Consider the following 14,318-nt stretch of genomic DNA (forward strand, 5'->3'; position numbering starts at 1 on the left):
ACTGGTCCCCACTGAAGCTTCTTCTCGTGTTGGGCCACGTGGGATAGGAGGACTGATATCCTCCAATAAGAGGTAGATAACCCGGCTTGCTTTTTCCAAAAAAACCAACCCCTCTGAAATTCAAGCATGGACCTTGGTACAGACAGCTCCAACTCAGGTCCTAATATCGTAACATTAGAACCTGATTCACATTATGCAAAGAATGATAAGAAAACTCTAGAGAAAAAGAGATAGAGAGTGAGAAATGATGACAGTACAGAAAGATATAGAAAAGTAGAAGTATTACCTGGTCACTATGAAGTAGTGAATTTTGAATTTTTTTTATTTCGGAATTTGGAAATGGAAGAAATGAGAATGTAAATGTTTTTAAAGCTAACAGAGAAATAGTCACTATATGTGGAGTGCAGCCAAAAATTCTCCCCAAGAGAAATAGAAGTCTCTTGATGGGGACACTATCCCCAATACAGTACAAGGTGAAAAATTAAAAAACTTACAAAATTGAATGGTCATAGTGTCATATGGGTTTCACACCCCACTTTCAACCAGAGTAGGGGTGTGATATATGCTCCAGAATTGCCAGACATATAGGAAAAAGAAATTGAGGATGAACTGAAAAGAGAGTTGGAGAACAATGTAATCCTCTTGCTACTTTGATTGTGACATTTGATCAATGCAGATTACCGAATGTTATTAAAGCTGGTTGGCTATCTTTGAAGGTGAAACCACATATCCCTTCACCATTGCGATGTTATCATTGTCAAATGTATGGCCCTTTAATCCAGAAATGCAAGGAAAACTAAATAATAAGCAAGCTGTTTGTACCAACTGTGGAAAAAATAATCATGGAGCATGCATAGAAAATCCAAATTGCATACATTGTGGAGAGCACACCCAGCTACATCAAAAAGCTGCATTAAGTCTATTTTTGAAAAAGACATTCAGGCCATTAGGACCATGGAAAGTGTTACTTTTAAAGAGGCACATAAAAGAGCTCTTGAAAAGCAGATAAGACTAGGGCAACCTTTATCAATGGTTCTGACGAAAAACTTGCCAAAGCACACGGACAAAAACTATATCCCTACTTCTAACATAAAGAAACATATGGAAGTAGTTGAAGAGGTTGAAAGTCCCATTGAAAATGTATCCATGAATTGTAGAAAAATCAAAACAGATACTTGAAGATCTGAAAGTTATTCAAAGACCATCTACTCCCATTCTAAGTAATAGTACAAACCTCTCTCAGGCCGTGTCCTTGGCTGATCTGATGGGGATTCCACTTGAAACCAATTTACCTGGTGAACCTGTTGTCGGGAAGGTGCAAAAACCTGATAGCTCACAGCCTTTTAATCAAAAAAGAGAGAGACCTCCATCTCTCTCGCCTCCTACCATAAGAAACATTAAAGTCACAGCTTCCAATAAATATGATGTCTTGTCTGCTGATGTTTCTGATCAACTGGAAGAAAACTTCGATAAATCAGAAATTCAAGTTGATGTCCACCATCCTCCTTAACAATTAGATCAAAAGGACACAAAGAAAAAGACGAACAGAAAACCCCATATATCAAGATCCTATCTAGAGATACCATAGGAAAATAGTGTTAAAACAAATATTGCAAATGGGAAGACCTCATCCAAGATGTCTTCCAAAAATAAACCATAGTTTTTCCCTCCATTCTGCAATGGAATGGCCAGGGTTTAATGGCGAAATGTGAAGAACTTAAGCTACTCATACATGAACACTCCCCTATAATTGTGTCTACAGGAGAGCAAGCTCGATGCTAATATTCCTTGTCCTCGAAAGTTTGTTAGCTATAGGACACCATATGATCAACAAGCAGAGGGCTATGGGGGAAGTCTAGTATACGTTCGTCAAGATGTTCCCCAAATATCTTTGTCTATCTGTACCCCTTTGCAGGCAGGGGTTGTACAGCTTGATATAGAGAGAAAATACACAATCTGTTCGCTCAACTTGCCTCCAAATGATAATATCTTGTATGACAGTTTAGTAGAGGTGATTAAACAACTCCCACAACCTTTTCTCCTACTAGGAGATCTTTATTGCAGCAAGGGGTAATATATCATCAATTTTGAAGAATGAAGATGTAGGACTCCTTAATACTGGAGAGCCCACACACTTTCATGTACAGACAGGTACCTTGTCCTGCATTGACCTATCAGTTGCAAGCTCTAACTGTTCTTGATTTTAATTGGAGAGCATTAGATGATTAGCATACTAGTGATCATGCATCAAGCATTATAAACACCAACAATGGTCCACCTTTACAGAGATCACCCTGATGGAATCTTGATAAGGTGGACTGGGATATATTTCGGGAGCTAAGTGAAGTTGAAGGAAATGCAGAACAGTTTGAAAGTGTTGATGATGCCACAGACTTACTTAATAGAACTCTTCACACAGCAAGGGTCAATTCCATTCCTAAAACAACAGGGATATTCAAACGACGACCAGTTCCCTGGTGGTCATCAGAACTAACCGCCCTGCACAGAGCCACAAGAAAGTCTTTAAGTCGATGGGCATGTGCCGTACTGAGGAGAATTTAGTCATATACAAAAAATGTAGAGCACAGTTCTGTCCTGCCATGAAAGAAGCTAGATGCCAGTCTTGCGTGTCATTTGTTTCCTCCATTAACAGTAGAACACAAACATCATCTGTATGGAGGGAAGTGAAAAAGATAGCAGGCAAATTCACCCCAAACCCACCACCGAGCTGATCATTTTTCAAATGTATCATGTAAGTGTGAAGCAGCTCCTGGTCACCAGTATAGGACCATTGAAGAAAAGAAAGTTTTGAATTTTGCAACAAGAAGGGAAGAGTCATACAATTCTCCTTTTACTGAAAGAGAATTTGATTCTGCTCTTGCTACGTGTAACGATACAGGCCCTGGACCTGATGGAATTCCATATGCAATGATAAAACATGTACATTTTAATACAAAGTTATTTATTTTAATGATTATTAATAGAATATGGTATGATCATAGTTATCCAAGTGTTTGGGAAATAGCCATCATTTTAGCCTTTTTAAAACCCGGTAAGGATAAGTTTTTAGCAGCAAACTTTTGCATTGACGTCTTGCTTATGTTAGATCATAGAGAAGATGGTCAATGCAAGACTGATGTGGCACCTTGACAAGAAGGGTATTTTAACACCCATTCAATGTGGATTCAGGAAAATGCACTCATCAACTGATGTGTTGATACGACTTGAATCCTCTATTTGTGAAGCCTTTGCTTCCTAACAGCACCATGTAACAGTCTTTTATGACCTTGAAAAGGCAATAATACTGCATGGAGATATGATATACTAAAAACCCTTCATGAATTGGGTTTAAGACGAGAGCTACCACTATTTATTCAGTCATTTCTATCACATAGAGTTTTTCAAGTGTGAGTTGGGGAAACTCTATCAGAGAGTAAATTTCAGGAAGAAGTAATTCCCCATGGTAGTGTGGTGAGTGTGATCTTGTTCGCACTAGCAATTAATGGGATATCCTCAGTCGTTCCCCCAAGATATCCTCTCTACACTATTTGTGGATGATCTCTCTATATCATTTGCTGTAGGTAGAATGGCAATGGTTGAGAGAAAACTGCAAATCACACTTGATAAAATTATTCAGTGGGCTGATATGAATGGGTTTTAGTTTTCAACAAACAAGCAAAACTACTATTGTCCATTTCTGTCATATCCGGAGAGTACATCCAGACCCGGATATATACATGAAAGGATTACGGATCCCATGTGTAGGGAAAGCTAAATTTTTAGGATTGATTTTCGATTGTAGGTTGACCTGGGTCCCACACTTAAAGGCATTAAAAGCTAAATGTTTTGAGGCTCTAAATCTTTTAAAAGTATTGTTCCACATATCATGGGAGCAGACCATAAAACTATTCTAAAATTATACAAGGCCTTAATTTTTTCCGAAATTAGTTGAGTGTGAAATATACTCCTCAGCCACCCCAAGCCGCTTAAAGATATTAGATTCAATACATCATGCTGGTATTAGATTGTCCATAGGAGCATTTAGAACCTCACCTATCCCTAGTCTCTTTGTTGATGCCGGTGAGTTACCTCTAGAGCATTACCGAATGTCTTCCATTATTCAGTATTGGTTTAGGTTACATAGACTCACTAACTCTTTAGCCTTTCAGACTGCAAGTCTTCTAAGGCACTCAACATACTTTGAGTTACACCCAAAATCTCCTCAACCTTATGGCTTTTGGTTAAAACAATTATTAAACAGTCTTGATATAATTAGAGGTAAGGTGCTTCCATTTAAGATATCATTAACCCCTCCATGGAAATTACCAGGGATATCTTTTTGTAAATATTTTATTGATGTTAAGAAAAATATGACTGAATTAGAAGCTAGGTCTCTTTTTATGGAACATTTTGAGAAACATAGGGAATCCAATTTTATATATACTGATGGCTCCAAATCTGATGCTAGCATTTAATTTGGAGTATATGGTAGTTCTTTCAACTGTAGAGGTGCACTTCTTCCAATATCTTCCATATTTACTACGGAATTATATGGCATACTAACCGAGAGGCATATTCACCGGCAAATAGTACTGCAGCAGAGTTGCTACCAAGAAAGTATCCCATTCTTCGTAATGATTTCTTACCAGCAATTAAAAATTTCATTTATAACAATTGGCAACAGCATTGGGATAGTTTAATAGAAAATAAGATGCAAGAAATTGTGATTGTTATATCCCCTTGGAGGTATAATGGAATGCCCCGAAATGGGAGACTACTCTTTGTCGTCTCCGCATTGGTCACACTCGGATGACACATGAGTTTCTGCTGGCTGGCCAACACCAACCATATTTTGACTACTGTTTAATACCCTTGACAGTGAGGCATGTGTTGACTGAATGCCGCACTTATAGCACAGAAGGAAATAGATATCTGTCAGAGGCTCGGGATGATGATGACAGGTTCATCCTTGCCAAGATCCTTGGACATGATGTGTCGTACAATGCTAGTGGCATTTTTAAATTTATATCAGAAACAGTTCTTCTTAATGCTATTTAACTTTTATAACATATTTAATTTTCTGGTTTTAATTGAATATTCTTTTAATCATTATTTATAATAAACGATATTGGCGTCAATGACCTTCGATGTCAGGATGCCAGAAAATTTCAAATCAATCAATGATGCCCCAAAAGTGGGAGATATCTCCTTGTCATCTCCGTATTGGTCACACTTGGTTGACACACGAGTTTGTACTGAAAGGCCAACACCAACTGTATTATGATGACTGTTTAATACCTTTAACAGTGAAGCATTTGTTGACGTAATGCCCCAATTATAATAACTTAAGAAATATATATCTGTTTGAGGCTCGGATTGAGGATGGTAAGTTCATCCTAGCCAAGATTCTTGGACATGATGTCCCCTACCATGTGAGTGTAATTTTTAGATTTATTTTAGAAGCAGGTCTACTGAAAACTATTTAACTTCTATAATGACATTCAACTTTTATGGTTTTAATGGAATATTCTCTAATTTTTTATATAAAATAAATTATATTGTCGTCAATGAACTTAGATGTCAGGATGCCAGAAAACTTTAAATCAATCAGTCAATCAATCAGGCCATATCCTAGCCTGATTTGGAGATTCTACCTAAAGCCATGTTACCAGGTGCACCTGTAGTGGGGAAAGTGCAAAAACCTGGTAGCTCACCACCTATTAATCAGAAGAGAGAGAGACTTCCATCTCTCTCGCCTCCTTCCATAAGAAATATGAAAGTTATGACGTCAAATAAATATGTATTGTCTGTATGTTTGTAATCAAGTGGAAGACAATTTGAATAAATCTGAAATTCAAATTGAGGTCCACCATCCCCCTAAACAATTAGATCAAAAGGATAAAAAGAAAATCACAAAAGAAAATCCAATCTATTAAGAACCTCTTTAATAAAATCGCCTGGAAATAGTGTTAAATCAAAAGCTGCTAATGGGAAGACTTCATCCAAGGGGTCTACCAAAAAATAAACCAGTTTTTTTTCCTCCATTTTGCAGTGGAATTGTCAGGGTTCAAGGGCCATATATGAAGAACAGAAGTTCCTCATTCATGAGCATTCCCCCCATAATTATATGTCTACAAGAGAGAAAACTTGATTATAATACTCCTTGTTTTCTCGAATGTATTAGTTATAGGACACCAAATGATCACCGAAAAGAGAGCCATGGTGGAAGTCTCATATACGTTCATCTAGATGTTCCCCAAATATCTATGTCTCTTCCTACACCTCTGCAAGCAGTGGTTGTACAGATTCATAAGGGGAGAAAATATACAATTTGCTCTCTGTACCTACCTCCAAGTGATAAAATTTTGTATGATAATTTAGTATAGGTGATTCAGCAACTCCCTGAACCTTGTCTTTTACTTGGAGATTCGAATTGTAGACATCCTTTATGGGGTGATGTTTTAGCAAACACCGTGGGCAATATCATATCATCAATTGTGGAAAATAAGGATGTTGGACTCCTTAATACAGAAGAGCCCACACTTTCATGTACTGACAGGTACCTTGTCATGTATTGACCTATTAATTGTAACCTCTAATTGCCTTCTCAAGTTTGATTGGAGGACATTAGATGATCGGCATACTAGTGATCATGCACCAATCATAATAAACACCAGCAATGGTCTACTTTTAAAGAGATCGCTACGATGGAATCGTGACAAGGCGGAGTGGGATAAATTTCCTGAGCTAAGCAAAATTGAAGGGGAAGCAGAACAGTTTGAAAGTGTTGATGATGCCATAGACTTACTGAATGGAACTCTCCATATAACAGCAGTTAATTCAATTCCCAAAACAACAGGGTTATTCAAACAGTGACCAGTCCCCTGGTGGTCTGCAGAACTAACTGCCCTGCACAGAGCTGCAAGATCTCTAACTCGATTGTACAGATGCTGTACTGAGGAGAATTTAATTATATACTAGAAATGTAGAGCACAGTTCCGTTGTGCCATGAAAGAAGCTAGGTGCCAGTTGTGGGTGTCTTTGGTTTTCTGAATTAACAGTAGAACACCACCATCTTCTGTGTGGAGGAAAGTAGAAAGATAGCAGGCAAATTCACCCCAAACCCATCACCAGTGTTGAAGGTGAATGGTCAGTATGTGAATGAAGCAACTAAGGTTAGCAATGCCCTGGCTGATCATTTTTCAAATGTATCATGCAAGTGTATAGCAACCCCTCGGCACCAGTATAGGAACATTGAAGAAAAGAAAATTCTAAATTTTGCAACAGGAAGGGAAGAATCATACAATTCTCCTTACACTGAAAGAGAATTTGATTCTTCACTTTCTATTTGTAATGATACAGCCAATGGCCCCAATGGAATTCCATATGCAATGATGAAACATGTACCTGTTAATACCAAGTTATTTATTTCAAGCATTATTAACAGAATATGGCATGATCATAGTTATCCAAGTGCTTGGGAACTAGCCATTATTTTAGCCTTTTTAAAACTGGGTAAGGATAAGTTTTTAGCAGCAAACTATCGACCAATTGCATTGACATCTTGCTTATGTTAGATCATCGAGAAGATACTCAATGCAAGACTGATGTGGTAACTGGAAAAGAAGGGATTTAGAAAAATGTATTCAACGACTGATGTGTTGATACGGCCTGAGTCCTCTATCTGTGAAGCCTTTGCTTCCAAACACCACCATGTAACAGGCTTTTTTTTTTTTTTTTTTTTTTTTTACCTTGAAAAGGCATATGATACTGCATGGAGATATGGTATACTGAACACCATTCATCATTTTGGATTATGAGGAGAGCTATCATTGTTCATTCAGTCATTAAATCACAGATTTTTTCAAGTGAGAGGGGAAAACTCTATATCAGAGATGAAATATCAGGAAGAAATAGTTCCCCAGAGTAGTGTACTAAGTTTAACCCAATTTGCACTAGATATTGATGGAATATCTTCTGTCATACCCCAAGATATTCATTCAACACTATGTGTAGATGATCTCTCCATATTATTTGTTGGAACTAGAATGGCAATGGTTGAGAGGAAACTACAATTCTCAATTTACAAAATTACTCAGTGTGGTGATATGAATGGGTTTAAGTTTTCGACAAGCAAAATACTGTTGTCCATTCCTGTCGTATTCGAGGAATACATCCAGACCCGGATATATATCAAAGGTCAATGGATCCCATGTGTAAATGAAAGTAGATTTTTAGGTTTGATATTTGATTGTAGGCTTACATGGGTGCCTCACTTGAAGGCATTAAAAGATAAATGTCTTGAGGCTCTGATTCTTTTAAAAGTATTGTCCCATACCTCATGGAGCCAGACTGCAAAACTATTTTAATGTTATACAAGGCCTTAATTTTTTCCAAATTTAGTTGTGTGTGAAATATACTCCTCAGCTACCCCTAGCCGATTAATTTTTTTTAGATTCTATACCGTACACCATACTGGTATCAGATTGGCAACAGGAGCATTTAGAAATTTGCCTCTTCCAAGCCTGCTTGTTGACGCTGGAGAATTACCGATAGACCTTCACCTAAAGCCTTCTTTTATTCGGTATTGATTTAGGTTGTAAAGAATTCCTAATTATTTAGCTTATCAGACTGCAAGCCTTGTAAGGCACTCAACATACTTTGAGTTGCACCCAAAATCCCCTCATCCTTATGGTTTTGGGTGAAACAATTGATGGATAGTCTTGATATAGGTAGAACTAAGGTGCTCCCATTTAAAGTATCATCAACGCCTCCATGGAAATTACCAGAGGTATCTTTTTGTAAATATTTTATTGGCATTTAGAAAAATATTATGGACCTGCAAGCCAGGTCCCTGTTTATGGAACGCAGAACATGAGGAATCAACTTCGATATATACTGATGGCTTTAAATCCTATACTGGCGTTGGATTTGGAGTATATAGTTATGTTTTTAATTGATGCGGTTCTCCTCCTGTAACAGCTTCCATATTTACTGCTGAATTATATGGCATACTAACAGCAGTTGAAAAATAGTGTTGGGAGAGGAGGATAATTTTACCATTTTTAGAGATGCAAGGAGTGTCCTTCAAGCCTTAGAAGTTTTTAATTCCAGTAACCCTTTAGTTTTAAAACTTTTAGTATGGCTTTTTATTATTGGACTGAGAGGTATAGCAGTTCAATTTTACTGGGTTCCAGCACATGTAGGTGTGTTTGGAAAGGAGAAGACAGATTTACTGGCAAAGAATGCTGCAGCTGAATTGCGACCAAGAAGGTATCCCATTCTTTATGATGATTGTTTACCTAACATAAAGAATTTGATTTCTAATAATTGACAACAGCATTGGGATAGTTTAACTGAAAATAAGATTTGAGAAATAAAAAATTTTATATACCCCTGGAAGTATAACATGATGCCTAGAAAGTGGGAGACTACTCTTTGTCATCTCCGCATTGATCACACTCGGTTGACACATGAATATATGCTTATTGGCCAATACCAGCCATATTGTGATGATTGTTTGGTACCCTTGACCGTAAGGCATTTGTTAACCGAATGCCCCACTTATAGTAGTGAAAGAAATAGAGATCTGTTTGAGGCTCTAGGTGAGGATGTCAGGTTCATCCTTGCCAAGATTCTCTGGCATGATGTGTCCTACCATGCTTGCGGTATTTTCAGCTTTACTTCTGAAGGAGGTCTTCTGGAAGCTATTTAACTTTTAAAATGACATCTTTTCTTTTGTGGGTTTAATTGAATGTCCTTTTATTCTATATCTATAATAAAGGATATTAGCGTTAATGACCTTAGATGTCAGGATGCCAGAAAACCTCAAATCGATCAATCTTTAAAAATGCATGTAAGCATGTCTGCTGAATACAGATTTCTTCAGCCGGTAAGAGCTGTTCTGTATCATTTAGACAAAACAAAGGTGCTACAGGTAATAGTCTTAATATATTTTATGGGATTAGTGTCCCTAATTGCCCTTTGACAAAACATGCAATGTCACACCTAGTTAAAAGTTTGGTCACTGGAGTTCACAAACAATTGTATCCAAATGTAATAAAAACCTTGAAATTAAGGTACATGATATTACAAACACAACTACACCCCTTAAATTTGGCAGAAATCTTTCTTTGAAATGAGTTTAAGCAGCAGCTTAATGGCTACCAAGATGCATTTGCTAAACTTCATCTTAAAAATCCTGGTTAGCTTATCGAACTTGCTGTACTTTAGGCCCTACATTGGCTGTAGGGGAAGTGGTCTAATTCATTTCGTGTTCACATAATATATTGGTTTAATAAACATTCAAAAATATAATTCAAAGACAATCAGAAATATAAGATATACACAATTTACTTTCCGGTATTTTAAATATCTTTAGTAAACAGTCTGTAGTCACTTATTCCAAACTGTATTTTGAGATGGTTTTTTGCAAGTAATGTAGACCAGGTTAGTAGAATCTTAACCATGGTATAATGCTAACTTAGAATTAGTCTATCTCTTTCCTTCATTGGTGTTCAACCTCCATCAGTATGGGAGTTAGCAATATAAACATCAAGTGAGGTTCATAGAAATAAATGTGATTTTAATAATGAAATTCGTTAATGTATACTTGATGTTCATATACATATCCATCCTCCTCCCTACTGACTCGTGGTGTCAAGGAGATTGAGATTATTTGACTTCAAAACTGAAAGGATAAAGAGACTGGCATGTCAGTACTGGGCTTCTTACCACTCACCACTAGGATGTTCAATTACTTTATTAGAGGCGTGTGCCTATTATAAGGAAAGAAAATGGGAGAATTTATTTTTTTCTAATCATTTATAGGTAAATATTGATTAAACCAAGGTTCTAAAGAGGAAGCAATATGAGCATCGTGTAATTATAGAAATAACTAATTTTATAAAAATTCAGTTTTTTCACCTAACAAATAATGATGAAGGATGATGGTTGTTGCAATAACTGACATTAGAGAAATTTCATTTGGGAATCAACTGTTTTACATAAAGGGCAGAAATGCTTTTTTTTTATATATAGTTAAAGAGCTCTTCCTTCATAGAAATATTAGCTGTATGCATTCAAGTAAATACTAAAAAAAAAAAAAATTAAAAATCTTATTTTACAGGTTCCAAGAGGTGAATACTAGCAAATTGCCCTACCAAAAAAGGATCATTGTAATCTAGATTCATGGGATGTCAACTGAAAATTTTGATACTTTATGATAAAAAAAAATCTGCTTATGTAATATAAAGGTTCGATTTCAAAAACTGCAAAACACTGTATTGTTCTGTGATACATGATGTAAAGTTTGCTGCATTTATTGATGCATGTAAATTTATAAACAATAAGACTGAAGAGTCGATATATCTAAATTAGATTTGAACCTTGTTTTTATGTGTTGGTGTAGTCATGAGAATAGAAGTAGAATTTGATTACAAAATAAATGTGATATGCCCCAAATTATACAGCTATTGAAAATAAATTCAGCAGTACATTACTGTCCTTACTGTAATAAATTTTTCTTTCTGGTAAGAAACATTTTACCAGAAACAGCCGCAAACATATATACATATTACTCACTTACGTAAACAATAGTGTTCTATATTTCGATTGTATTTTGCAAATATGCAAGTCTTTTGGGTTATTATTTTAAAAGTATGTTTAGTATTGGTTTGTTTTTTTCTAGTAAAAACAAGAATGTAAGGATGTAAGAGCGCTGAAGGTTTGGTGAATATTCTTCAGGATATGTACTAATTTCATTGGTTTAAAAATATATATATATAATAACATATTTTGTTAATGAAGGTTAGTATTCCAAATATATAATTTACATACAGATTTTTTATTTATTTTCCACATTTTTTTGGGGGGGGGTGGTTAAAGTATGGAGGATGGAACTGCAAACCTCAACCCTTAACTATTTCATGATTTTCACATCTTGAGTAACGAGAATGTTATCATAATTTCCCAGTATATGGTACTGGGGTATAAATTTGTGATTTTTGTTGGTATAAGAGGCCATTTCACTATTTAATAACATATATTCCAACCTTAGATTTAACATCCTTCCACAAAATGCTCTTCAGTCATGTGACACAGTGCATTTGTATATGTGTCACAATACCTTGGTAGAATCACTGGCTACCATTGCAGTAAGTCAGTTTTAGACTTGATATATATTACTTATTATTTGATAAAAATAGTGATATACAATTTGTTATATACAGATATACATGTTGTCCCTTTGAATGAGAATCTAGTCAACGTAATTGATAGGCATATCCCTTCTCGTGTGCTAAGGTACCGAGTGAAGGACAAACCGTAGTTCAGTGATGATTGCAGACGTGCTTATTTGGAGAAGCTGGAGGCCTATCATCTTTGGAAGGGTAACAGATCAGATTTGACCTAGAATAACTATACTCAGCTTTTGCTCAGAGAGTTGATGCTTCAACAGGAAAAGAATACAATTTAACCATAAAAGAAACCCTTTCTGGTACAGCTCACAAACATAAATGGTAGTCTACCCTTAAATCTGCACTCTTTGGTGTAGATGCAACAGTTCCTCCTTTACTTAAACCAGATGGCTCAGCCACTCACTGTCCAAAGGAAAAGGCAACCTTTTCGGCTTATGTTTTTGACAGTAAACAGAGTAATGAAAAACTTGAACTTCCTCATTCCTGTTTTCCTGAAGCTAAACTAACTAGTTTAGCTTTTCGATCTGGTGAAATTAAAGCTCTGTTGATGGACCTTGATGCTTATGGAGGTGTAGACCCAAATGAGGCCCTTGTTTTCAAACTCAAACAGTTGGGAGTGGGTTGGTCGTTTCTTAGCATTATTATTGCTTTTTTAAGTAATAGATCTCAAAGAGTTGTTGTTGATGAGCATCATAGTGAGTATAGGAATGTGATATCTGGTGTACCACAGGGTAGTGTTCTTGGCCCATTACTTTTCATACTATATACACATGACCTGGTTTGGCCTAGAAAACAAGCTTGTTAGGCCTACATATGCAGATGATGCTACTTTTTTTGTATCAGTTCCATTCCCTGAATATAGATCTGGGGTTGCTGAATTCCTGAATAGAGATATAGCTAAAATTAGTGCATGGTGCAAATTATGGGGAAGGAAGTTGATTCCTAACAAAACTCAAAGTATGATTGTAAGTACTGTAGGTCAAGGACAGTAGCTCCTCAACATCCAGATCTCAGTATTGATGATGTTTCTTTAACTTTGTATGACTTGAAATTTTAGGTGTGATTCTCGCCAGCAACTTTACTTTTGAGAAACACATTAGGTCTGTGTCTTCTTCAATTGCACAAAAAATTGGTTTATTGAGAAAGTCTTTCAAGATTTTCGGTGATCAATCTATTCTGAATAAGTGTTTTAATTCTTTCATTCTTCCTTGTTTTGAGTATTGTTCTCCTGTCTGTTCTTCAGCTGTTGAATCTCATCTTATTATGTTGGACAGGAATTTACAGTCTATTATATTTCTTATTCCTGACCTAGAATTTATCTTTGGCACCATCATTCAATTAGTTTATTATGTATGTTGCATAAGATTTTTCATAATTCTGACCATCCTTTACATTCAGATCTTCCTGGACAATTCCATCTTGTTCGTATACTTGGCTGGCAGTTAATTCTAATAGCCAGGCCTTCTCCATCACGAGGCTCAATACTACACAGTATTCTAGAAGTTTTATTCCAGCTGTGACCAAGTTGTGGAATGATCTTCCTAATCGGGCAGTTGAATCAGTAGAACTTTAAAAGTTCAAAATTGCAGCAATTGTTTTTATGTTGAACAGGCTGACATGAATCTTTTTATAGTTTATATATGACATATCTGTTTTGACATTGTTACTGTTTTTAGAATGATTTATTGTTAATTTGCTCTCATCGTTTATTTCATTATTTCCTTTATTCACTGGACTATTTTTCCCTGTTGGAGCCCTGGGCTTATAGCATCTTGCTTTTCCAACTAGGGTTGTAGCTTGGCTAGTAATATTAATGATAATAATAAAAAGTGGGATTGAGTCCCTTTTAATGAGAGAAGGCTTTGATGTAGTCATTGGGCTCCAACACAGAATGTTATTGCCTTGTTGAAGCCTTGTGATAGACAAGAGGGCTTACTAAATGGGGAATAATTTTTTTCTCAGTTTGACTTTTAATTTCACTCATACCATTTCTATTACTTATTATTGCTTCAACCTCTATCATATTTATCAACTGTCTCCAATTTTTCTGTCAATACTCTTATCCTAATCATCACCATCATCTCCTCCTATGCCTATACTTAACCTAGCCATTGTCTGATT

General features: G+C 36.1%; 1 protein-coding gene across 1 annotated transcript in view; it reads left to right on the forward strand.

Moving 5' to 3' along the window:
* The window catches only part of LOC137614832 (enoyl-CoA hydratase domain-containing protein 3, mitochondrial), a 121,357-nt gene extending 109,516 nt beyond the window's left edge, over nucleotides 1-11,841 (forward strand). Inside the window, exon 6 of the mRNA XM_068344493.1 lies at nucleotides 11,129-11,841. The gene's annotated coding sequence lies outside the window, so the exon portion shown is untranslated. The remainder of the gene's footprint in view (nucleotides 1-11,128) is intronic.
* Nucleotides 11,842-14,318: the final 2,477 nt, after the last annotated feature.

The sequence above is a fragment of the Palaemon carinicauda genome, chromosome 21 (genome assembly GCF_036898095.1).
Source record: "Palaemon carinicauda isolate YSFRI2023 chromosome 21, ASM3689809v2, whole genome shotgun sequence".
NCBI classification, from domain to species: domain Eukaryota; kingdom Metazoa; phylum Arthropoda; class Malacostraca; order Decapoda; family Palaemonidae; genus Palaemon; species Palaemon carinicauda.